Source organism: Chinchilla lanigera, unplaced genomic scaffold, assembly GCF_000276665.1.
Source record: "Chinchilla lanigera isolate Chin_1 unplaced genomic scaffold, ChiLan1.0 scaffold00148, whole genome shotgun sequence".
Lineage (NCBI taxonomy): Eukaryota > Metazoa > Chordata > Mammalia > Rodentia > Chinchillidae > Chinchilla > Chinchilla lanigera.
In genome coordinates, this window is record NW_004955549.1 from 1,772,279 (window position 1) to 1,797,586 (window position 25,308).

The following is a 25,308-nucleotide window of genomic DNA, read 5'->3' on the forward strand; positions in this document are numbered from 1 at the left end:
CCTCTCAAGGTCAGCCCAGGTATCTGCTCCCTCAGAGCAGCAGGGAATAAAAATTTCCAGACAATACTCCAGTTTTTCCTGAAGCCTAAACATGAAAGACAAAGAAGTAACACTTTTCTAGATAATCTTAGACACCATCTTTACGTATTCAGGCCAGAGAATCATTGCTTGATATAATATGTAGAAAAGGGAGGTTTATGAAACAAAGCTAAAGTTAAGAATTTCTCTTAAAAGATTTCACTATAGAATGAAGCGGTCAGTCACAGAAAAGGACATTTTTCAACCCATATAATAAATGCAGAATTTGTTTTAGGAATCTATAGCTGTTTCTTACCAGTCCATAAAAGATAGAAAATGCAATAGAAAAATTAAGACATGAACAGATATTTCATACAAGAGAATGTTCAAATAGCTAATCAAAATATGAAAAGATATTCAATCTCACTGCTACTCAGGAAAATTCAAATTAAAAATGGAAGGAAATATCCTTGTAGGCTCATCAAAATGGCTGACAGCTTAAAAGAAAAATAAATGATGATTTCCACTCTTGGTGAGTAAAGTGTTCACACGCTGAACGAAAGGAGTATATATCGTGATAATCTCTTTGAAAAATGCTTTGTCTTAGCTAGTGATTTTCCATACCCACTTCTAAATGTATACCCTAGTGAATGGAGTGTGTGGAGGTCCCAGAAATCCTACTTGAAAACATTTAGTAAAACTTAATTCTCAATAACAGCATCCAGGAACAATTCAAAGGTCACTAACGGTAGAATGAATAACTCAATATATTAAATTGATGAAGTCTCATTCTGTGTATCTGCAGAAGTGAATAAAGTGCAGGTTGAGAAAAACAGAGCCATGAAATTTGTAAACATAATAAGAGAAACTAGATTTGAAAAACGGAGCATGTTTATGAGTTCTTCCTTAGGAACTCAAAGAAATGTAAAGCACGTTCATGCGAAAGGAGATAAGGAAGGGAGCTCCGGGAATAGTTGGTGCACTTCAGGTTTATCATGTTCAGAGAGCTCTGTGTTTATGTTTTGTTCACTTCACCACATCGGTATTATTTTTCTCAAGGAAGAAATTAACTAAATCCACTCTATAAATCTTGGTGCCTGGATTGGTTTTTATTTATTTATTTTAAGGCTGCCAAAACAGAACAGAAGACTGCCTGGCTTATACACAGAGTCTGCTCTCCCGCAGTTCTGGAGGCTGGAAGTAGAAGACCAGGCATCAGTCTCATGCCTTATTCTCAGGGCTTTCTCTTCCATTCCCAGGTGCTGCTTCCACAAACGTCCTCTCAGGGTCTGCTCTGTGCGGCGGAGTGTGTCTGGCGCCTCCCTCCAGCTGTATGCTGACCTCTTCTTACAAAGATGGCTGCTATCTGCAATTAGAACCCAGTTGAAGGCTCCATTTTCCTTATCTCTCCCAAGGACCTATCTCCAATTACACTCAAACTTTGAGGTCCTGAGTGTTAGGACTGCGACACATTTGGGGGACCCAGTCCAGCCATTTCAGTGCCTAAAATCTTATGAACAAAGTCCTCACCCTGCCCTTCCAATAATGTGTTGCGCTTGTGACCACGCTTTCTCAGGCAGCATCAGGGAAATCCCCAGTTACCCACGTTTTCTAGGTGCCAGGCATAGCTCTACATGGTGTGTGTGTGTATGTGTGTATATGTGCATGTGTGTGTGTGTGTGTGTGTGTGTGTGAGAGAGAGAGAGAGAGAGAGAGAGGGAGAGAGAGAGAGGAACCCCAATTAGAAACAGATATGGATTAGAAAGCTGAGGCAGCCTCAAGCTGCAGTGTAGGAAACTGTGCTTTGCTGGAATCTATTTGCTGCCATCTCCTTGCTGGCCTGTCTTCAGGGAACTTCTGTAAACATAACCCTCACTTTGCAAATTTTCCCAACAGGGATTTGTATTCCTCTTAGCGAGTTTCTTTGCCTGCTGAAACAGAGCAGGGCTGCAACAAACCCAGACGTTGCACACAATTTCAGCCAATCTCCATGTCTCCAGGGCCACATGTGAAATCTCTTCATGTTATTATTATCATTCTAATACTAAGGAGAGGATGAAAGGAAAGCCAAATAGAGTCTGTCCGGGAGAATGATTCCTGTTAACCCAGGAGAGCAACGCAGCCATTTCTCACCACCAGGCTGTGTTCATGCTGCGCCTTATGAAAGGCGTTTACCAGGGAGCAGGGAGCGTTCTGCAGATGATCACACACGCTTCCACATCAGAGAGAATAATCTGCGTGGACTCACAGAGAGCAAGTCAATTAGCACACAGAAGATATTAACCTGGAACTGGAACTTATGTATATTTTCTTGGGCATAGATTTACGGTTCCAAAATGGTCCAGTGTTTTTTTATTTCCTGGTAATATATGGATCACTTAAAGAAAAATCAGTGGATCTTTATTTCTTTTAAACAAAGTGATCAGCAGAAACATTGTTAATATGATTAGTTCAATACAGACATTTCATGGGAAAATTTCCTTTTTCATTTCTTAAATTATTACTTTTTTTTATTAGAGTAGGTTTGTGATGCATAATAGTTATATTCATTTAGGGGAACTTGACACACACATACACACATAGATGCATAATGCTTGACGATTTGCAATTCCTTTTTTAAAACCCACTATCCTTTGCTGAAAACTCTTAAATAATCATTCAAGTTCATATAGCTTAGTGGTTAGGACAGCACTTCCTCAAGCTACCTGAGGCTAGTTTTAAGTCAAAACTCTGCTACTTGTTGGTCATAATCCAGCAAATGAATTATACTCTCACTCTCTGTTTTGTCATATTTAAGTGCAAAACATAGAACTGGCTCCCACAAAGGGCTATGTAAATATTAATTAGAAAATTCTCATACAGCACTAGGTCTGGGTGTTCCCACAGAGTGAACACTTATTCAGTACTCACATCCTTATAACACTGATTGTGCCTACCTGTTTCCCAAATGCCACTCCTCTTCCCCAAAACTCCAGTTACCAAGGTTCACTAAAGCACTGATCCAAGATCCAAGCCACTAAACATTTCCTGAGGCAAATGTAACCATTCAGAAAAATGGCAACAACAACAACAAAATCATTTCTTTGCCATTCCCTTTCTTACCAGAAACTTTTGATCTGACTTTTTTCCTTATGGGAAATCTATAAAATCACCTTGTGAGACAGGAGATTAGGGCATGGCATGGCTGGCTGGGGAAGCAGGTGTGACATTAATTACAGAATTCCAGGACATTTGGGCAGAACAGTTCCCAAAGTCCTGCACATAGCCTTCCCATAAGAACTCTAGCAGGTTTTCCATAGTATGGTGTGGTGGATTGACAACTGGTGGTCAACTTGTAACATCCAGCGAAATTGAACCAGTGTGGTGCTGCATGTGGAAGGTCCACCTAAGGTTTGTTGCCAACAATATAAAAAATGGGAACTGGAGAAGAAGGAAAGTTATTAGAGAGCTGTTGGTTCTCCTGGTGCTGTTGGTTCTCCTGGTGCTGTTGGTTCTCTTGGAGGAGCTTGTCATGCTGGCTTTCCTGATAAACTCAGTTGTTCTCATCATCAGAGGAGCGACATTATTGTTGCTGAGAATGACTGTGGTTCACTTCAAGGGAGCTCTGGTCCTTGATTTGAGCATTGCTTCCTGGTTCTGGAGGGGAAGATGGTGCACTATTCAATGCCCAGGAGAAGCTTGTCATGCTGGCTTTCCTGAAATAGACTCAGCTCTTTTCATTGGAGGAGCTTGGGACCTTGTTGTCACTGAGGGTGACTGTGATACTTTTCAGGGGAGCTCTGGGCCTTACTTTGAGCTTTGGAACTTGATTGATGATCCCCAAAAGCACCATTCAAATTAAACTTCTGACTATTTTTCTGTTTTGGATTAAGAAAATCCTATAGGGAAAAGTGGAATGAGTATGAGATTTACCTACACTGTGAACATCTGCGATTTCATAATCACCAAGACACAAGAATATGTGGGAACACAAATGGCTACAGTGATATTCTTCTTAGAACAAAGCTTTACTTTCTATTTAAAGTAAGGTTAAATAAATACATAAATGCAGTTTGACTTGGATTTTATTTGACCACATCTACCAAAAGATTAAGTCCATTCTGGCGGACATGACTGCAGTTCAGATATTTGAAAACAGGCTAAAGATGCACAGTTCCTTCAATACACTTTAGTGAAAGCGTAGAATAATGGCAGAACTAGTAACAGTTACCATAGGTCAGCAAACTGGCCACAGACACAAGCTTCTTTGGGATGTGTGATTGCTGGTGCCGCATAGCATTTTCTCTCTGGAAATGTGATAAGCTCAGAGGTCATTGAGACAAAACAGAATCTGTCTTTTTTTTTCTCAAGGATTTCAGAAATCATTGTCCACTCGATGTGTCAAACACAATGACAGATATGTGAGCAAGTAGAGGGCAAGCAACGCAGTCAGGTGGTGCATGCGATCTCAGCAGAGGTCGCTGCATGGAGGGATCACAAAGGCTGCCAGAGGGAAGGAGTGGAATGGAGAAAGGAGAGAGGAGGCCATACAGAGACGCAAGAAACGCATGCACAAAGTGAGGGAGAGAGACGCAGCCTATGACAGAATTCAGACATCAGGGAGCTGCTGAGATGCTCATAACTAAGGTGCCAGGCAGGCTGCTCTCCAGGGGAACTGGCCTATCACACTTACATCTCACCAAGAGTGTAGCACAGAGGTCCTAAGCAACTTTAAGACATTTAGTCCCGGTATTTGTGTTGATCACTGTTGGTTGATACCAATTATTTTTCATATTTTCTTACTTGTAATTTCCCTTAATTTCTAAGGACTTCAAATAATCGTGTTTGGTTTAATTTAAAGAAAGACTGGTTCCCCATAAAAATTTCTGTTGATTCCTTACCTATCTGTCTTTGCTTTTTGAAACAGGGTCTTGCTAAATAGTCCAGGCTGTCCTTGAACTCATGGCAATTCTGCCTCAGCCTCCTGAGTGCTGGGATTACAGGCATGCACCATAACGCCCAACTAATTGACTTTCTACCTGTGAATTGTGATTTTTATGTTTTTTGTTACCTCCACTCCTTCATTCTGTTTTACTTTTGGGTGAAGATTTGTATTTTATTCCATTATTCTCTAAAATTCTCATTACTATTGTGGAATGTGAGCCATATTCCATCTTTCTATAATGACTGACAGATACATTTGCATTGCTATTACCGTACAGTGACTATTTAGGTGTCATTAACACTGCCAGGGAACTGCATGATTTCTTGGAGTCCCATTTAATCATATATCTCTTTTTTTTTTTTTTTGAACCGGCAGCTCTGAGAGTGCATAGTGCACCAACCCTCATGAGATGATATCCATGTTTATTTTGCACTCTAGTTCTGATGGTTAAACTCAATTGTGTCAACTTCATTGGCTTGGCAGCCGCCTAAAAGAATAGTAAAGGACACTTTTGAGTGTGTCTCAGTGGGTCTGTAGGAGTGACCTTGGGTAATATATTTGATCCCTGGTCCTTCTTCTCTGACACTGTTCTTATACTTTGCTTTCTTGCTGCCATGAACTAAGTATCACTGTCCTACTAAGCTCTTCTATCAGGGTTTCCCCACTGGCACCAGCCATCCATGAACTGATTCCCTGGAGACTGTGAGCCAAATTAAACCCTTCCTTCTTTAATCATTGGTGTCAGGGATTGTGTCCCAGCACAGCTGAGTAACACTGTAGTATATAGTTTTATTTGTCCACAGGGTCTTCATTTTTCATTCTTTTCTAACAGCATTATAAATTCTTTGAGTGGAGCATACCCACCTCCCAGAAAGAAGGCTATAAATTCTAAACTGTAGCCTTTCTTAAATGTTTATTCTTTTGTTTTTTTCTAAATTTCACAGTTATAAGAAATATAATCTTTGGTAATATTCATCATTTCCTTGAACTCAAAACATTTTTCTTTCTTGTAGACCAAAACAAAACTGGTTAGGTTTTTTTTTTTTTCATATGTAGTATCTATGTAAAATTACACTTTTGTTTATTTTAGTTGAAATTTAAGACTTCTTCCAGATATAGATACTTTAATATTTATTTCTTGGTACTACATGTACACATTCTCTAAATTACAGATTCATTTCTTTCTGCAGCTCACAGAATTTTTCTTCCATTATTTCTTCAAACATTGTTTCTGGTTCATTTGTTCTGGTACGTTTGTCAGGAATACAAAGGAAGAAATCTTTTCTCATGTAAGATGCAGAGGCTGAGAGAAATGCTTGCTAACCAAAGGAGGCTGTCATTGTAAAACACAATGCCTCTGAACAAACCAGAGTTTAGTTTCTATATAGTACTTTGGGAAACATGGGATTAAAGATTAGAGAACTCTAAGAAGAGGAAATATCCTGGGATTGGTTGACATTTTATCCATGTAAATCAGCTACTGGAATGTGCCCATTACCTATTAACTGATTTTTAGAAGCATGGAATTATTCTTGCTGGATTGACTTTCAAAAGTCCAGTTATTGCATGCTTGTGTCTGGTAATCTCAGCAACTACTTTCAAGATAACAATGTGCAATATAATACTTTGTCATTGTTTATTTCCTATCATCTTGTTTTGAAATTCTGTGCCATTTTTATGGTTTTTTTTCTCTCTTTAAAGTAAAAAATAAAAATAAACAAAAATAAAAATATAGTGAATTTTTTTTAAAAGTCCAGTCATATAAGAGAGTTGGAAAAAATTATTCACCTTCCACAATATCCTCTTCACTGATCTTGCCTGACTGCCAAGCTGTCAATGTCCCTTTTTAATTTGTTTTCATTTATTTTTATTCATTGTGGCACTGGAGATCAGACCCAGGGCCATGAGCAATCATAGGCAAATTCTCTACCATTTAGCTACACCTTCAGCCTGATGCTCTATTTTGAGACAATGCCTCCCAAGGAGCTCATTGCATCTAGCAGTGGCCACCTGCATCCCCATTTCTCCATGGGTGGCCCACATGTGGCCCCTGTATTGCCATCCTTCAAATATTTCCTTCTCTCTGCCTGGGGATACAGTTTTAGCTGGGTTTAGTTTGCTGTAGATAAGAATTGCAGAATTCACGAATTTACTAGTTGACTGTAATCCGGTAAATGCTGGGTGAACTAGTGTATGACATTGACCTTGTGAACACAGAAGTTCAAATAATGCATACCTAGTTCTCCAGGGGAAGTTTAGAAAGTCCTTGGAGTTACTTCATGGATAAACTTTGGAGAAGGAAGTTTGATTCAGATTTCTTGACAACACCTCTTAAATATATCTAAGTGTGGTCTATTATTAGATTATTTGCCAGATGGGTGCTCATTATTTTTGAAGGGAAATATAGCCAAAAAAAGAAAGAAAGAAAGAGAAAAAACTAATCCAAACCACACTGCTCTTAGGCTTGATTTGCATGTGCACATTATAAAGTTTAGTGTGAAGAATTTTAATCTTTCAGAATATTGGCCCCAAAAGATCACTGGTTATGATACAGTTTCTGCTTAGAAAGTAATATTTGTTTTGTCTTCTATAATATTTTCAAAAAAGAATTATCTTAGATTAGTTTTTTCTATAACAATTACTCTAATATTAAAATTAAGTATTGAATTAAATTTTTAAATTAAATTGTAATTAAATATGAAATTAGATTAAAATATTAAACTGTGCTTAAAATGTTAGACAAATGTTTAAAAGTATATTTTGAACAATTAGGAGAATAAAATTACCAATAATTTGATTATGAATATTAATTTAATAAAAATCCAATTTTTTAAATTTAATTTTTAGTTATTTACTTTTAAAAAATTCTGTGTATTAATTAATCAACTAATTTATTTTGTTTTTTTGAGACAGGGTTTCACTATCTAGTTCAGGCTGTCCTTGAACTCACTTTGTAGCCCAGGCAGGTCTCAAACTCATGGTGATCCTCCTGCCTCAGCCTTCTGAGTGCTGGGATTACAGGGCTTCACCACCACATCCAGCCCAATTTTCTTACTATGAAGTCCACATTTTCATTATGTATGTGGAGGGACCAAGCGGGTGCATGTAGGACAGGTAACATTTTACCTAGGTCTGAAGGCTGACTGAAGACCTACCATCACCTGAGTGGGGATGAGTAAATTAATGAACTGGGTTATGCACAGTTTGAATCTCCCAAGGAAATTAGCCCTCGTGTCACTGCTAGGTTTAAAAAAAAAATGAACACATCATTTTCTGATTTAAAGAATGTCAGACAGGAGGAAATAAAACGGGAAGCTTGGATCCCATCCTCAGTCTGCAGCCTGTAGGAGGTGCCCTGCTGAGAAGAAAGCCTGCTCTACTTTCTCCCACAGGATTCTTCTAGGAAAGGAAGGGATTTTGCACTGCCCTGGGCAATCTACATCCATTTCCTGACTTCCTGTTTCCTGGCATAATTGTCAAATATGTTTTCTGTTTACTTCTTATCTCAGCTTGGTGGGGAACTGAATGGAGTTTAGGAGGGCCAGGAATCCTAAGATTTAGGTAACCAAGCCCCCCACCCCCACCCAGTTCACCCAGCACCCGGATGAAGGTGCAGGATTGGCAGGGTTACAACAGGAAGAGTCTAGTGGCTTCAGGATGAGTGGGTCACTCTACTAAAATATAACCTAGTGCTTCTCAGAGAGTGCTCCTTCGTCTCCTGCCTCCTTTTCCTTTCTCTCTCCCTCTCCTCTACCTTCCTTTTTTCTCTTTTTCTTTCCTCTTTTTGCTTCTTTCCTCTTTCCTTTTCTCCTTTTGCCCTTTTTTTTTCCACCTTCCTTTTCTTCCCCGCTCCCTTGTTCTCTCCATTCCTCTCTGTCTTTTTTATTTTTCATTCCTCCTCCCTTTTCTGTCTTCTTTCCATTTCTACTTTGCTTTCTTCTCTCAAATCTTCCATTCTCTCTCTCTCTCTCTCTCTCTCTCTCTCTCTCTCTCTCACACACACACACACACACACACACACACACACACACACACACTCTTTGTCTCTCACATTTCCATACTGACTTTTCAAAAGTATCTAAGATCTTTTTAACAGCTCCTCAGATTTTCTTATGGGAGAAACAAAGACTCAATATAGTAGCTCCATTCCTTGCTCCTGGTTGTATTTTATTTTTTACGTGTAACACTCTTGTGAGTAACATGGGAGACTTACACACTGAGTGGTGAAGAACTTAAATAAGCATCGCTTCTCGGCCTTTTGGCTAAGATCAAGTGAACTTAAATAAGCATCCCAGTTCCTTCAGGGACAAATGATTAGGGAGCAGAAGGGATCATCAGGAGCCCAGATACTCCAAGAAATTTTTTCCATAATGATTCTATGCTGTTCAAATGAAGGAATGGATTTGTGTAATATTTATTGGCAGAAAGGTCTAAGGTATGAAATTAAAACTGGCAAGAACACAGAGAAAAAGGGAGACCTGTACACTGCTACTGTAAAAATAAATTGATATGGCCATATAAAAAACTGTATGAGGTTACTCAAAATATAGACAATAGAACTACCATGTGATCCTGTAACCCCACTTCTGGTTATTCACCCAAAGAAACTGAATTCAGGACCTCAAAGAGATACTTGCAGTCTCATGTGCATTGGAGCATTACTTAAGACGGCCAAAATATAGAAACAATCTAACTATCTGTGGACAAATGGTAGAGATATGCAATTGAGTATTTCTCAGGCATCAAAGGAAACAAAAGCCAGCCATCAGGAAAACAACATTGTGCTAAGTGAAGATAACCCAGGCACAGAAAGACAAATACTACATAGACTTTATAGAGAATCTGATGTAGTGAAACTTACAAATGCATAAACTAGAACAGTTTATTGGGAGGATGGGGACAGAGATAGCTGAGATACATAGATTCACCAATGAATGCTAAGTTCTGGAGGTTTAATGTACAGCACAATGACTATGGTTGTCAATACTATATACAAATTTGAAACCTACTAAGAGGGTAGACTGTAAGTATTCTCAACACACAGACACACACAGGAGCATAGTAACTACATGTGTCAATGTACATGTTCATTAGTTTCATTGTAGAGATTACTTCTCAAGTAAGCCTTTGTCAATATACCATATTCTTTATTTATCAATCCTTCCTTAATAAGGTAGGAAAAATAATTTACAAATGGGAGGACAAGTGGAAATCAATCAGGAAATGGTTTGCCAACTTGTTCTTCGAGAGCAAAGATGTCCTTGGAAGGCGTGGGGAATAAGAGTGTGGGGGAGCCCTGGCACTCCTGGGCCTTTGTTGTCATTTCACTACCAGTACAGTTGCCTTCATCTGGTTCGTGTAATAATGTTTGGCACAATGCTTTATTATTTTAGTAATATGCTTCACATCCAAAAAAGGAGGAAAACAGGAAAACACTGAACTCTCTCACATTCATTGTTCTACAGTCAAAAAGTGGGTCCCAAAAAGGCAGAAAAGTTGGGATGGAGGAAGAGCTGGGTGTGATGTGTCACCAGGCACACTGCTTGGTCTCTGTAAGCTACCAGGCCCTGCTCTGCTCCATTGAAAGAGGGTAGGTAGAAAGTCTGTACCTTGCAGTACTTACTAGAAGCTCCAGGATCTATGAAAATTGCCTGGAGAGCAGATGAGGCAGGCTTTCATTCCTTCAGAAGGCTATCTGCACACACTGTTCTGGACGCAATACAATCTTGTAGCTGCTGTATTTCTTTGGAGTATCTCTGCTTTTCTGCTTAAACACACACTCTGAGTTTAATGATTGGGCAGTAAGGCCGTTGTCGGGGTGTGGTCTTCTCAGGTCCTTGAAGGAAAGATCTATCACTTCCTCACTCATTGAACAAATGTCACCGCAATTATCCTGCCTCTGGAAATAGCTCTGGCAGTTTTGAACTCACATAGTTCTGCTGCTCCTGTCAAATGTGCTTCTGCTGTGCTGTTTTAAGCCTGGTGCTCTCTGAGGCCTTTGGTTAACTTGCAGTGGGGCTGAGCTCCCAGTCTTACTGCAGCTTCTTCTCCTGGTGACCAATCTTCCACAAGGTTCCAAAGGGATGAGGGAAAGAAGCTGCTGTAATATTTCCCTCCACGTGTTGGATGTTCACGAAGCCTGCCATCTCTGTGCTAGCCATGGAGTACTTAGAGCACCTTCCAACTTGAGGCTATTAGCAGATTTCCTTAAAGCGCTCTTTCCTCTCCTTTCTGGGCTGTCATGGATTCATGAGCCAGCTCACAGAATGCCCTGTCCAAAGTCTCCTCCCAAACTCAAAGCTCACTTTCCTTTGTTGGTGTTTGCTCAGTCACTTTTCCATCTGTAGGTTCAAAACCAATTTCCATACAGGGGAAATGAAAGTGGGTTCTGGCAGTCATGCCAGGGAAAGTAGAAAAACAGGGTCTTGGGGCCCTTTAGAATGAACCCTGTGTCTGCTCCTTGCTCACTGTCATTGAGGAAGGACCTTTAGAGTCTCTGGGTCTCAGTTCCCAAAAATGAAGCAATGCTTATTGATAATACCTTCAAGAAATTATTGTGATCATTAAATTTCAGGAGATACTAGAGCAAGCACCCACCACAAAGTCTGTTTTCCTTTAGGGATCCAATAAAAATTAGATCTTTTGATTTTTTCTCTCATGGATGTTAATGCTCTGGGCCAGTGTTATGTGTGCCCAGTCTCTGACCTCTGGCTTTGGCCAGCCCTGCAATGCCAGCCCTCATTCCCCAGACCAGCATCTGTTTCCTTCACCTTGTTTGGCTAAGGGCCAGACAGAAGAAGAGCCCAGCAGGAAGCTGCTTTTAGCCAAGGAAAGGAGCAGAGGGTGAAATTCTCCAGAATCTCTGTCCTTAGTTTGGGTACCTCTGGGGTGCTTGTTTTCACTGGCACCCAGACTTCTAGCACCTCCGAGCTCCTGTTGCTTACCTTGGATTGATAATGCATCCCTTGGCCTCTGCCATCCCAGTCCAGCCCAAGATTTTATCTAACACAGTTTGAAGTGCAGAATTAAAACACAACTTCTCCTGTGCTTGTTTCTTGTGCTTGGAACTGTTCAGATGCAGGCCGCACATCTAACTGGTGAGTTTACTCCTAGAGCAGGATTCGGCACGCACTGAAGAGTAGGATGCATGTTTTAAGTCGCTGATGAATAAGTGAAAAATTCTGTCTGCCTTCCGCATAGCACAGTGTAAAAGATACTTCAAATTCTTTGGTTGTAATTAAATTGTAATTAAATCTCTGTACCGAGATTGACTGCTCATTGCAACTGTCTGAATCCCTTCCCAGCAGAGAAGTGCACCCCAAACAAGATCCACCATGGGGACAGCCAGGGTGGTAAGCGGCAGAAGAGGGATGGGGTGAAGATAATGTGAGTCAGAGACGGCCAGAGGGAACTAAAGTTGGCAGGACATGGCCGTGTTCAGATGCAATGGCCCAGGCCAAGAACGTGGGACTGGCGGCCTCATGTGAGATGGGACTTGGCCACACCTTACCTTTCAGCCCTGGCACGGCTTACAACTGTAGAGGAGCCCCTGGGAGTGCTGACTGTGAATTGGGTGACAGAGTGCAGCCCGGTGCACAGGAGGAGAGGCCTGACAGAGCCGTGAACAGGGCAAGGGCATCATACCCATCCCTGCTCAACATGCCAGCGCCTCTGGGCCTGCATGACATTTCACACAGCTGCCGCCTCTTCTGGTCATAATGGCTTCGCTGAGGACTTAACTCCCCTCTACATGCAGCATTGCCCCTGTCTATGCCACCTCGCCCATTGTTGGCTGACCTGGAGCAGAAAATAGGTTGCTTAATAAATAGTCCCAGCACTGAACAATGAGGCCTATTTCTAGGTCAGCTGTACCTGGTGGGGAGGGAACAATGGCCGCGTGGTTAAAAGGAATGTGATGCCCTATTAGGAGTTGCCCTCCCTTAGATGGTTAATTAGCCAGAGACCTGGGAGCCCCCTTCCAGGGTACACTCTGAAGATGAGAGCAGTGTGGGGGCTGAATGGGAGCCATGGGGAACTTGGATGTGCTGTAAAGAGCTGGTCACGCAAAACGCTTCACAGGGGGGGTTGACTTAGCATTTCTGCAGTCCACAGCACCACAGTTTCTCACTGTGGGGCAGGGGCTATTTCATCCAGTAGGACATTCAATTGAATTCTTTGGAGATTTTCAGGTTCCACAGGCTCCTTTTATCCAAGAAGGTCACCTTCCCCCAGCCCTGGGAGCAGCCAGTGCCACGGTGCCTGGTAGGGATGTTAGCACCTCCCCTCAACCCTCATCCTTGACTCTTCACCTGTCCAGTTCTGGGGGGGGGATCTGTCTCTTTTGCCAACCGTTTATAAAGCTCATGACTGAATGCATGAAATATTAAGTACAGATAGGAGCCGGGAATGCAAAGTCAACCCTGCTTTGAGGTAGGACAGAAGACATAAAATATAGGTAGGAAGGAGAGTGTAACTAAACTTTGTACTTTTCATAAGAATGCAACTTCCAAGAGCCAACCGAAGTTACCCAAAGCAATCCATATCGGCATTGCTTTGGTTATATATAGGCTCCCATCCTACCAGACCCGTCACACCCTAAGTTCCTCAGGAATACTGAAAGCCCACAAATTGGCTTAATTGAGAAAGTAAGGAGCAGGAGCCTGATCCTAAGAAAAAGGAACAAGTCAAGAGAATTCAAAGTAATCTGGTCCAATACCAGTAGAATGGGCCGATACCTTCAGTGAAGGTATCATCACTGAATGAAGGATCATCACTGAAGATCATCACATGCAGGATCATCACTGAAGATGCCTTGAATGGGGGACATCTTTCCCCGGGGTTTCCACTCTCTCAAGAGAAGCATCAATGTTCCCTGTTCTAGGAAACAATGTGCCTTGTTTCTCTGAGCACCTACAGACCACTCTTGAGTCCTAAAGTCTCTGCCTAAGAAACCCTTCTGCACCTCTTACTGATATATCCTGAAAATTCTTTTTCTGCAAAGGGAGCCAGGAATCCTGCAAGTGTATTCTACAAAAGGGTGAGTTAGGTTCTTTATTTCAGCATCAGGGACCACCTCTCACCCAGCCCAGTGATAGCTTGACTTTGAATCCATAATTATTTCCAGCCTTGTGATTTTGAATAAGTTATTTACACTTTGGAGGTCTCAGTCCGTTCATGGCTGGAATGAAGATTATTACATATACATGCATAGGAACCTTGGCTGCTGTTGCTGTCACTGCTACTTTTGTAACATGTTAAATGCATAATTTAATATACATTATTCATACATTACAATTTATATTATTTATTATAAACTGTATATTCATATAAATATATTTGTGTAAATAAAAATAATATTGAATATTATACCAACAGTCATATATCGTTACTTATACATAATTCATTACTGCTAACCATGGTCACTACTATTTTAACTTTGCACTATATTCATATCTATATTATTTTATATAAATGTTCAGTGCTATGAGCACATGAAATTTTTCTCACTCTATGAATGGGGAAACTGAAGTTCCAGAAGTCTTAATTTTCCCATGATGACATTGTCAGGCATTATTAGAATTAGAAGTGTTGGCTCCCTGATTCTTTCTATCTCATTCTCCTCATTTTCTTCCTTTTAATGTTACCCCTTCCTTTCCATGTGCTTCTTTTTCCCTTCCTCTCTTACAGGACCCAGAGTTGAGAGCTCTGCCCTCAACCTTAGAACTGATAGGCAGGGCTTTGAGGGGTGCATGTTTTTGCATTGGGTTAAATCATAAAATTTCAAGGTTGAAAGAAGAACTTGGATCAGGAATGCCTGTGAGTAATGAACAGGGACTGAAAATCCAGGCCACTGGTGGCCATCAAAGGCCTGCAAGATGACCTATCAGAGAGGCAAACAAGGAGCTTAGATACAGAGGCAAGATGTGCAGTAGGTCTTCACTCGTCTGTCTCCAGGCTTGTGAAAGTGTGAGGCCTTGAGCCCTGGGGCTACCATATCCTTTGCACTGGGGAGGTTCTGAGCACTGCCCTGGGCTCTACTCATTTGATGACAGCATCGCTTCTCAGTCATGACAAGGAAAATGATCTCCAGCTATTGTCACCTGTCACCATGTGGAGAGATCCCCTAGGTGAGGGTGATAGAACTAAGTATATTAGGGAAAGTCAAGAGGAAATACAAAGAAAATGATTTGGAGTGAGAATTAGTGCAGGGAAGAACATAGCATACAGAAGTCATATTTTTGTATCAGAAAGACTGGAAAATTCAAGATGGGAATGATACTGGGGGTTCGAACTGTGCCCCTTTCCTAGACACACTTGCTTAACTCTACCTAACAAGCCAGTTGCTATACCTGAATGTAAGCATCCTCAATCAAAAAATAGGGTCCTGTTGACTGTACCCTCCCCCCCACAACTGTGCAAGCTATAACCCCAGTGGGACAGTATGGGTTGGTGGAATCATTGGAAGGTAATTAGGGTTAAATGAGGTCCTAAGGTTGAGTTTCCCATGATAGGTGGGTGCCCTTATAAGAAGAGATACCTGTCCCTTCTTCTCCATGTGACGGAAGAGGGCACAGGCACAGGACCAAGCAGCCATCTGTACACAGGAAGGACTGGCCTTGCTGGCACTTTGATCTTTGGCTTCTGCCTTGCAGCACTGTGAGAAATTCAACTTTATTTAAAATGAACGCATGACTATTTTCTTAATAAATGATATTTTTGTATACTATCCAAAGCAGACTAATACGTAGGAGTAAATTTCTCTTATGGCTCTGAATTATTAAGAAAATTAAGTGAAGTAAATCTGAATACTAGAGTAGCATAGGTTGTTTAGCTTTTATTGATCATTATTGAGTTCAAGGACGTGTGCGATAGCAATGAATTGCTTTTGAAGTTTGGCAAGTACCATTCCTACTAGACCTGCATTGCTGAAGATGTAACTGTAATTAATTTATTAGTGTCATACAACAGAAGACTGCTGAAAACTTGAAATTATTGTACACTTAATTAATTTACTCGTTTCACAAAGAATGAACAAGGCGGGCTTAAAATGTGTTTCCCTAGAGCCCGTACTCACTTGAATATACACACTTGACTTACAAGATTGAATCAAGTTTTAATAAAACTCAATTATTTCATGACAAATTTGAAAGATTATGTCAGAGAAGCTTAGAAGTTTAGAGTTCTAGAACAGCAATATAGTACTGGAAACTTCTCTCTTAAGTAGCATCAACAACACTACTGGGTTCCACTGTGAATTACTAAATTGCTTGGGAATATTTTCTTCATGAATAATATGAAAGTAAAATTTAGGGGCTGGGGATTTAGCTCAGCGGCAAAGCGCCTGCCTGGCAAGCGCAAGGTCGTGAGTTCGGTTCCCGGTACCAGAGAAAAACCAAAAAAAAAAAAAAAAAAGAAAGTAAAATTTAGATTACAGTAAAAGTTCATGATTTCATCCAATGTGTTGCTTGACATTGCTGAAGTCAAACATCTTACAGGGAACGTGCGAGGGATTAAAATAGAGTGAGCAGGTGCTTGGGAGAATTGCTTATTGCTGACTAAGGAGGGACCAGTGAAGCTCGAGATGAGTGAGAGCCAAACAGAACACACATCTCAAAAGAGCATTTGTTTGACAGACACTGATGAAACTTTGCCCATGTGTTGGGCATTGTGCTGGTTGGCAGAATACCTAACTCCCACGCTGCAAGAGCGCATGGTTTGCAAAGCTCTGGTTTACAAAATCCTGTCCCATTCATCCTTTCATTCATTTCCCACTTGTTTATCAAATGTCAAGCAAGAATTCCTATGCCCATGGCATAAATGAGAAAAACAAGGACTAGAGAGGACTGATGACCTTTGGGAAGATACAGAGCAAGAGTTTGCATCAAGGTTAGTTTTAGACTCTATAGAACACCTTCGCATTTTACCACTTAGTGCTGTATTCCACGAAGACACCCTCTTCAAAAGGACTCCTAAGCATGCAATGGTAGTACTGGATTGTTGTCATTACTATCTCAGTGCATTTGATTACAACTGGAATCCATTGCCTCAACTGCCTAATTCAAGTCATTGTGAAGTATGAGGTTAAAAATCACCCAACGTTTGATCTCAATTCATTTCACTTTCATTCAGTATAGCAGAGGTTCATGGAGAACCTATTCCGCGTCTAAGCAGAAGAGGGCAAGTTGATATGACTAAGCCCTGGGCAACACATGTTACCCACCTTGGCAGAGCACAGGGAGTCTAAGGGATGAGACTCTATCAGGGCAAGCTGAGGCCACGTGAAGGACTTGTGTTCTGTGGTATATCAACCAGCCTGGACCATCATAATGAAATGCCATGGGCTGGTGAGTTTAAACAGAAGCAATCCATTTTTTCACAGACTTAGAGGCTAGAAGCTCTAGATCAAGTTCTGCCAGAGTCAGTTTCGAATGAGAACACCCTTTCCAGTTTGTGGGGAGCCGCTCTCTCTTGGTTCCATACCTGGGTTTCTTCTGGCTGTGTGCATAGAGAGACAGAGCACAGGTTTTCTGATGTTTGTTCTGGAAGGAACACTAATCCTCTTTTTACAAGTGATTTGCCCTTAGGACTTCATTTAACCTCATTTCCTCAGCAGTCCCACCTTCAAGCACAACCACAGATTGGGTAAGTGGTGCTTAAGGTTTCATGCGAACAGTCCATGGTGTTCCATCCCTGCAGCCCTAAATGCTTATCTTTCTTGTATGCAAAGCACATTCATTCCACCTCAGTAGCTACAAAACTCACCTCCAGGTTCACTATCAAATCTGAAGTGCAAAGTCTCATCTTAACATCATCTAAATCAGATGTGGGTGACGCTCACCTATTCCTCCTAAATTGAACTTCCTCTTCAGCTGCAACTGTGAGACCAGAAAAAGCTATCAGCTTCTAAAATACAAATGCAATTCATTCTTATAACAAAAGGGAGAAATGGGGCAGAAAAGGAGTTGTAGGTCCCAAGGAAGTCTAGAGTCTAGCAGCAAAAATTTCATTAGCTGTTAAAGTTCAAGAATAATCCTCCTTGGTTTCACTTTTCTGTGCCTTGTACATCTGGCGCAGTGGTCCCACCTTCTGGCCCTGAGAGGGCAGAAATATCAAGTCAGGCCTCTGCTGAGCAGGAACTCTGTCAGCTCAGCTGTGCTGAAGGATCAGAGGCATAAATACCAGTCTGTAATACATAGTTAATTCTATAAGCAATGGAAAGCTACTGAAAGCTTTTATACTTGAAAAAGACATCTACAAAATATTATTTTAGAAATATTGGTTTGGCTTAAGAGTGTAGAATATGTTGAATGGATGGAAAAGCAAAGCAAGTGAGATGAATTAGAAAGATATTGTAGTGATTCTTTCATTTATTTTCTCACATTCATTCACTGTAGATTTACAGAACAATGTTATTTAGCGGGCAGCCCACTGATTATTCAAAGTGCTATAATAAATGGGACAGGCCAGTCTCTGCTCTCAAGGAACTTATTTTCTAGCAGACAAGATCACCTGAACAAAACATGGCAAGAAGCCAGGGTTCAAGAGTAATGTAAATCTTGACCCAGGAGTATGACTAGCAAAATCTTAACCTGTATGGGTGTGAATTAAGTAGATGTAGGCAAGACTGGAGGTGACCAATAAGGTGCTTTCTGAGGAAAGGAAACTGCCATCCTTTGATCACAACTACAGGAAATTGGCACTAGTCATATTTTCATTTGAAATTTTCCAAAATCTGGTTTTACTATGCCAGCTGCTTCCAGCATAGCAAAATAGCCTAAGGCAGGTTCAAGTAAATCAGGTTTCTTCATTTAATTCTTTTCCCAACAACACTTACTGGATGTTATCTAAGTGTCAGACACTATTTTGGGTGGTAGGGATACAGAGCTGAACAAATTATATAAAGTTTCTGCTTTCCTGGAGCTAACCTTGTAATGGGAGAGTCCGACATCAAACGGGTAAATAGGTATATAATAAAGTGTCAGAGGGTGATTATACACTGCAGAGGAAACTCAAATGGGGAGAAGGATCAGAGAGTGACAGAGAAGGTGGCACTTTAGAAAGCATGGCTGGGGGCTAGGAACAAAGCTTTGAACTGAGTCACTTCAACCCTTACTGAAGGGCACAAAGCCTGGTGGTAGATTTTAGTAATAAGAGTAGTAAGTTAGGGCACAGGACAGAATTCCAGCATCCCATATTAGATATTATTCTATGTCAATTCCATACTGATCTGATCTCTCTCTCTCTCTTTCTCTCTCTCATGCAATTTACCCTACAAGATATTGTTTATTTAAGAGTCATAAAACGTGCACTTGCAGTAAAATGAGACATTAAGAATAAAAGAAATTTTGTGGCATACAATCTACTCCTCGTTATTCACAGATAGCAATAGACTCCCTTTGTAAAGTCAGCACGTAGTAATTGCACATCTCATGTTTGATTTGTTTGTGCCATAGGAACTCAGGGCTCTGAATGTAGCAACGCTGGTTAGTCATCAACCAGCTATTCATATTCACTCGCCTGTCAGTCCTACAGGTACTTCCAGGTGAAATTCACTTCAACTCCTCCTCAGACAGACTGGTAACAAGAGTTGCCTCCCATTCTCTCTTTTCTCTGATTGTCCTGTCCCTGGGCTGCTCCCTTTTACTCTTTTTTAGGCTAGTTTTCTTTCTTCAGAACATTTCTGAAGGTATGATCTAGGCCAGTTTTTCACGGGCACCAGAATATCAAGATCTTTTCACGTGGTCCCCGATCTTTGAGATTTACTATCTGTTAGGAAGAAAAAACTTTTAAGGACAAACCCCTCAAAATGTGAACAGTTATTTTGGTGCAAAGAGGACAACACATTCCAGCAGCAAAGAGTATGTTTCCAGCAAGTGGGTTAAGAGCCAGTGAGCTTGAGGTGAGGACAGGTCATTCCAATTTGGGAGTATGAGCCATATAACAAAGTTAGCTCATGTGACAACTTGAACACATTAAGGAATTGCTCATTAGATCTGAATCTTTGTATGTTCTAAGTTGGTCCCAGAAATCAGGCTGGACCCACAGGTATAAATATGTTTCCTGTCATCGAGTGTCACTGAGCTATCTAGTAAACCCAATCATATAAAAGAAGACTGGTACCTTCTTTATTTTGGTGACTAGAGATTCTAATTATGCTTTCCTGTTAGGTTTACCTATGACTAGGTTTATCTCTTCAAAAACAGACCAATTTAAGAACTTAGCACCTTGAGAACATGGACTAGATTATGTTTACCTTAATTTCTCTCAAAAGTACCAGCAATCATGTAATATAATAATTACATGTGTGTGGCTTGATAGAGTTTACCAAGCAATATAATATACAATATTCATTTTAGGAGGTAACCATTTATATTAGCTTTCTCATTCCTGGAACACAATACTGAACACTCACCTTTTAAACAAGGACAGGTTTAACTTGCCTCACAGATTCAGGGGGATCAGTCAGTGGTCAGCTGGCTTCAAGGCAGAAACCTGATGGCAGAAGGGAGTAGTGGAGCAAAGTTGCTTAGTTCACAGAGAGTTCAGAAGTAGAGCAAGGGAACAGTGTCAGAAAGTAAGGGGCCAGGGACCAGATATAGATCCCAAAGTCACTCATCCATTAACTCTCCCAGACAAACCCAGAGGCATGTTTACTAATCCATTAGGTGGTTTCCAAGCCAATCACATTAACACAGTTAAGTTTCACCACCATATCATTTTCTTATTTTAAAAGGGTGATGGAGGTTCACAAGGTCACATGGGACTGACCCTATGCAGCAAACATGAATCAGTAGAGGTGGGGGGGGAATCCATACCTTCCAAGTCCAAGTAAATGTACATTCTTCTAAAACACTTGTGATTGCTTTTCCTTGGGAGGCTGAATGTAGGTTATGGCAGAAACATAAATGAAAGATGTGTATTCTTCTATGACCAGCTCAACTCTCAGTTGCTACCCCTGCATTTCTTACTCACCTTGGACCTCTTTTCATTGCAATCATCAGAGTTTTGTAGAAAGGGCCTAAGAAGCCTGAGAGCAGCTGTCAGCCTTTAAGCACTCACTGGTCCGTTTCTGTGAGCACGCCTGCCTCCGAAGGCAGGGAGTGCAGCACGCTCCAGTGAGCTTGAATAAGAAGCCAGCTCTCCATGCCCAATCGCTGCAAACCATGTGCACAGCTCTCTTGAATGCAATGTCCTGTAAGGCAGTTTTGACAAAACACTGGCTCTAAAATCCTTGAACGTGAGTTTTTTTGTCTGTACTTTCTTTAAGAAAACACATGATGGGGAGAGAAGAGACTGTCACTGAGGGCTACATTGCAGGGCGCTATGTCATCACACCAGCAAGCCCAACCTTTGTCAAGTTTTAGAACATGGTCAACACATAACTCTCTCATAGTACCTCTGGCAGTAGGCATTTTGAATCCCCATTTTATGGCTGAAGAAACTATCAGAGTAGAAGGAAAAAATAATGACCTTTAAAGCACTTGTTAGATGTTAGGCATTCTGATCTTTGCATGTATTAATGCATTTCATTTGTACAACAACCATATATGATTGTCGCTATTTCATCTGTTTCACAGGTGAGGATCAGCTAGTGTCACACACACTACACACCGTACCAAAGTCACACAACTAAGAAATACAGTAAAGCCTTGGTTTGCTAGTATGGCTTGTCCCAGAAACATGCTTATAATCCAAATCACTTGTATTTTGAAGAAAACATCCCCATAAGACATAATGGAAAACTGAATTATTCTTTCTACAACCCCAAAAATTCATGTAAAATTATAATAATATGGAATTATAATCCAAAATAATAAAGAAAATGCAAAAGATAAAGAAAAATAAAGAAATTAACCTTCACTTACCTTTGAAAATCTTCGGGACTAGAGAGAAGGAGACAAGAGAGAGGAGGGTAATTATTGTGTAGGACCATTTCTCTGTCAGTAATGGAGTCACTACTATTGACTGGCTCAATGGAATCCTTTCCTTTTCAGCAGCTTTAATGAGGAACCTATCCAATGACACTTGCTTTTGCCTCCTTTTGAGGATATCGTGGAAATGTGGCACTGCATCATGATTAAAGTGATTAATTGCTCACATGCCTGCAGACTTATTCAGGTAGTGTTTTCTACATAATTTTGCACAGTTTCCCATGTTTTTCTCATCTCCCTGATCTCATTTGAAGTGAGCAATTCCTCCATCTTATCTTCTCTATAACCTCTGGCTATTGGGAGATGATCACCCACCATCCTGCAGAGAGAGAGAAAGGGAACAACTGGCTTACTTGTAAGGATGCAACATGAGGCATCAGGTACTGCTCTTATTGCAAGACATTGCTCGTTTATCAAGTTAAATTTATTAGAAATGTTTGCTCATCTTGTGGAAAGCTCGTAGAAGGAGGTATTTGCCATCCAAGGTTTTAACGTACCGTGCTAAGGTAAGAAGGCTAAAGACAGCACCCCCAGCCCCTGCCTCCTGCTCTAACTGTGCCAGGCACTTCTGGATGTTGCCCAGCTCAGTTCTGCTCTTCACAAGGGAAAGAAGCTCTAGGACTCAATGCTAACAGCCTGAGGCTCAGAGAAACTCAAACATAGGCCCAAATTCACATAGCTTGGGAATGGCAGAATGGAGACTCAACCTCAAGCATTCTCACATCCCCTCTCGGATTGTTTTACTATTCTGTGGTTCCTGACAATAAAGACAAATTAGGATCATGACATTTTCATGTACAACAAAAATCCTTTACACGTTGAAGTTTGTGTTAAGTCAGTTAGAAAAGGCACGCAGTTTGCCCTTATTACGTATCTGGTCTAAGGTCATTTTTAAAGTTATGTCACTCATTAAAATATCGAATGAACAGCCAGTGGTAAAGGTGTTTGTTGCTCAAACCTTGTCTCTTGGAAATAGAACGAGCAACTGTTCCTGAGCAATTCAAGGGGAGGCAAATGTAACAGGTGTGTTAGCTGTGAGACTTTCAAAGAGAATCCTCAATCCTGTGGTCAAGGAGATGGCCAGCCAGAGAGCAGGGACCAGTGGAAAATACTTCACTCCTCAAAACTGAAGTGCTTAAAAATTACTCAATTACCAGAAATCTTTGACATTGTCAGTCATAATTCTTTCCTATTATTTTTAAATGTGAACCATAGTCCTTTGAGTATTGAGTACTTGTTTCTTTTGGATCTTAAGATCCTAAATCTGACAGATCCCTTCTTTTTTACCCCCAGAGGGCAGGACTATTTGAAAAAAATGTTAGCACATGTTTGCAGTACACATTGTTTACATTCCTTGTGGGGAGTTGGTACATGTACCAAACATATTTTAATTCTCTTTTCCTCCATTTTCCTTGCCTCCCTCCCATCTTCACTGATCTCTTGGTTCCTTTTCTTTTCTTACTTTCTTTTTTTGTTACTTTGAGGCCAGAATGTTAAGTGAAGTAATTCAGACACACAAGCTTAACTATTGCGCAGTCTTCCTTATATGGGAAGCCCAAATTATAAGAGATAATAGGAGATAGGAAGACATATCCATTCTTGCTCCCAGTAAAGGTTCTATTCCTAAAACACTGTGAGTGTCAAACTTGGAGCCATTTAGAGAAAAAAGTGGGGGCTGGGGATTTAGCTCAGTGGCACAGCTCCTGCCTGGCAAGCACGAGGTTGTGAGTTTGATTCCTGGTACCAGAAAAAACAAACAAACAAAACAAACAAACAACCAAAAAAAAAATAGAGAAAAAAGTGCAACTACCAAGTTTATCCTTGATTGTTTAAGTAATTTTACAAGAATCAAGAATCAGAATTATACATTTTTGAACAAAACTTAACCTGCAGCTTTCAGATAGAAGAACGTTGATATTATAAAAACCTTGTGTTTTAATTTTACCTTTAAAATATATTTTTATATCATCCTTGTTGTATATTCAACATTCTGAGCATTAGCTTTCCAGTGCCGAAATTTAAATTCTATGATCTATCATAAAAATTTGTTCTGGGGATTAAGAGAGATCATTCAATCATTCATTCATTTATTCATTCCTATACTCATTCATCATCTATGCAGTAAGTGTTTTCTGAAAGTTTCCTAAATACTGAATATGCTAGTCATCATTGTAAATGATAGAGGTTCCAACACTCTTTTTCCTCTTCTAAGGAAGGGCATCATATATTGGGAGAAAACTAAGTGCATTATTAACAGCCATATGATGACCACAAATGCAATGTGTTTACAGAAAGTACAGGAAGACTGAGATGAACGGAGGATTTGGCACCTAACACTGGTGGGGTGCTGAGTGGTGGGAAATCAATAAAAGAGTTGAGGTACACGTTATCCCCTGAGGGGAGAAAAAATTAATCAATAATGTGATGGATGGGTAAGAAAGAGTAATCCATGCAGAGAAGGGGTTTAGGGCAGGGGCGGAAGAGAGGTATACTCTTTTTTTTTTTTTTTTTGGTTTTTCTCCGGTACCGGGAGAGAGGTATACTCTTTATTCAGATACATGCCTAGGACAAATTTTGAAATGCTAATAAATGCTTAGTGTTTTCAACCTCTTTGATTCTAAATAAAACAGGAAAAAAAGTCGATTTGACCTCAAAACCTGCCTTTGGTTGCACCCCACCAATGCTATTACTTTCTCGTGTTTAACACTGAGGCGTCACAGCTTCCCAGGCATGGGGGTTGTGCTTTGAAGTACAGAGAAGATAAGATCCTGAGGGGACAGGGCTTTCTGAACATGGAGAGATTAATTTACACCGCCACAAAATAAGATCAACCTGCTGCTAATCAAAGTCCCATTTTCGATTTTCCAGGGCATTTCACAGGAGGATTTTTCCCACTATGGATAAAAAGTAAAAGATAATAGAAAAATCACTGTTGTGCTACTTTGGGATGAAAACAAACAACAAAGTCATGCTCTGATGGAAAAGTTAGCAAGCTGTCATTGATGCTGCTACATAGAAAGGAAGGATGTCGCATTCCAAAGAGCAAAGAAGCTGCCTCCATAAAGCAATTTAATCTATGTGAATGTCTCTTTTAAAATGCACTTCCCTTGAGTGTAACGCTATGTCAGTTGCTAAATGTGAGTCCACACAGCCAGCTTTGATTAAGAATGAGTGGGGCAGAAAGACAAGATGAGTTTTTGCATTTCATTTTGACTGTGCCACTAAATTAGAAGTGACTTTGCACAGGTCTTTCTCCCTTTCCCAAATACTCAGTGACATTAAGGACAACTCCTAGCCCACAGGACCTCAGCAAAACCAAATACTTAAGGTGAAATAATGTAAAATAAACATAAGGCATTGTTAAATTCTTTGCCAAACATGAATTTGTCTTTGATTTCAGTTTTGCTAACTTTGGACCTGCAATTGCAGGGCTAA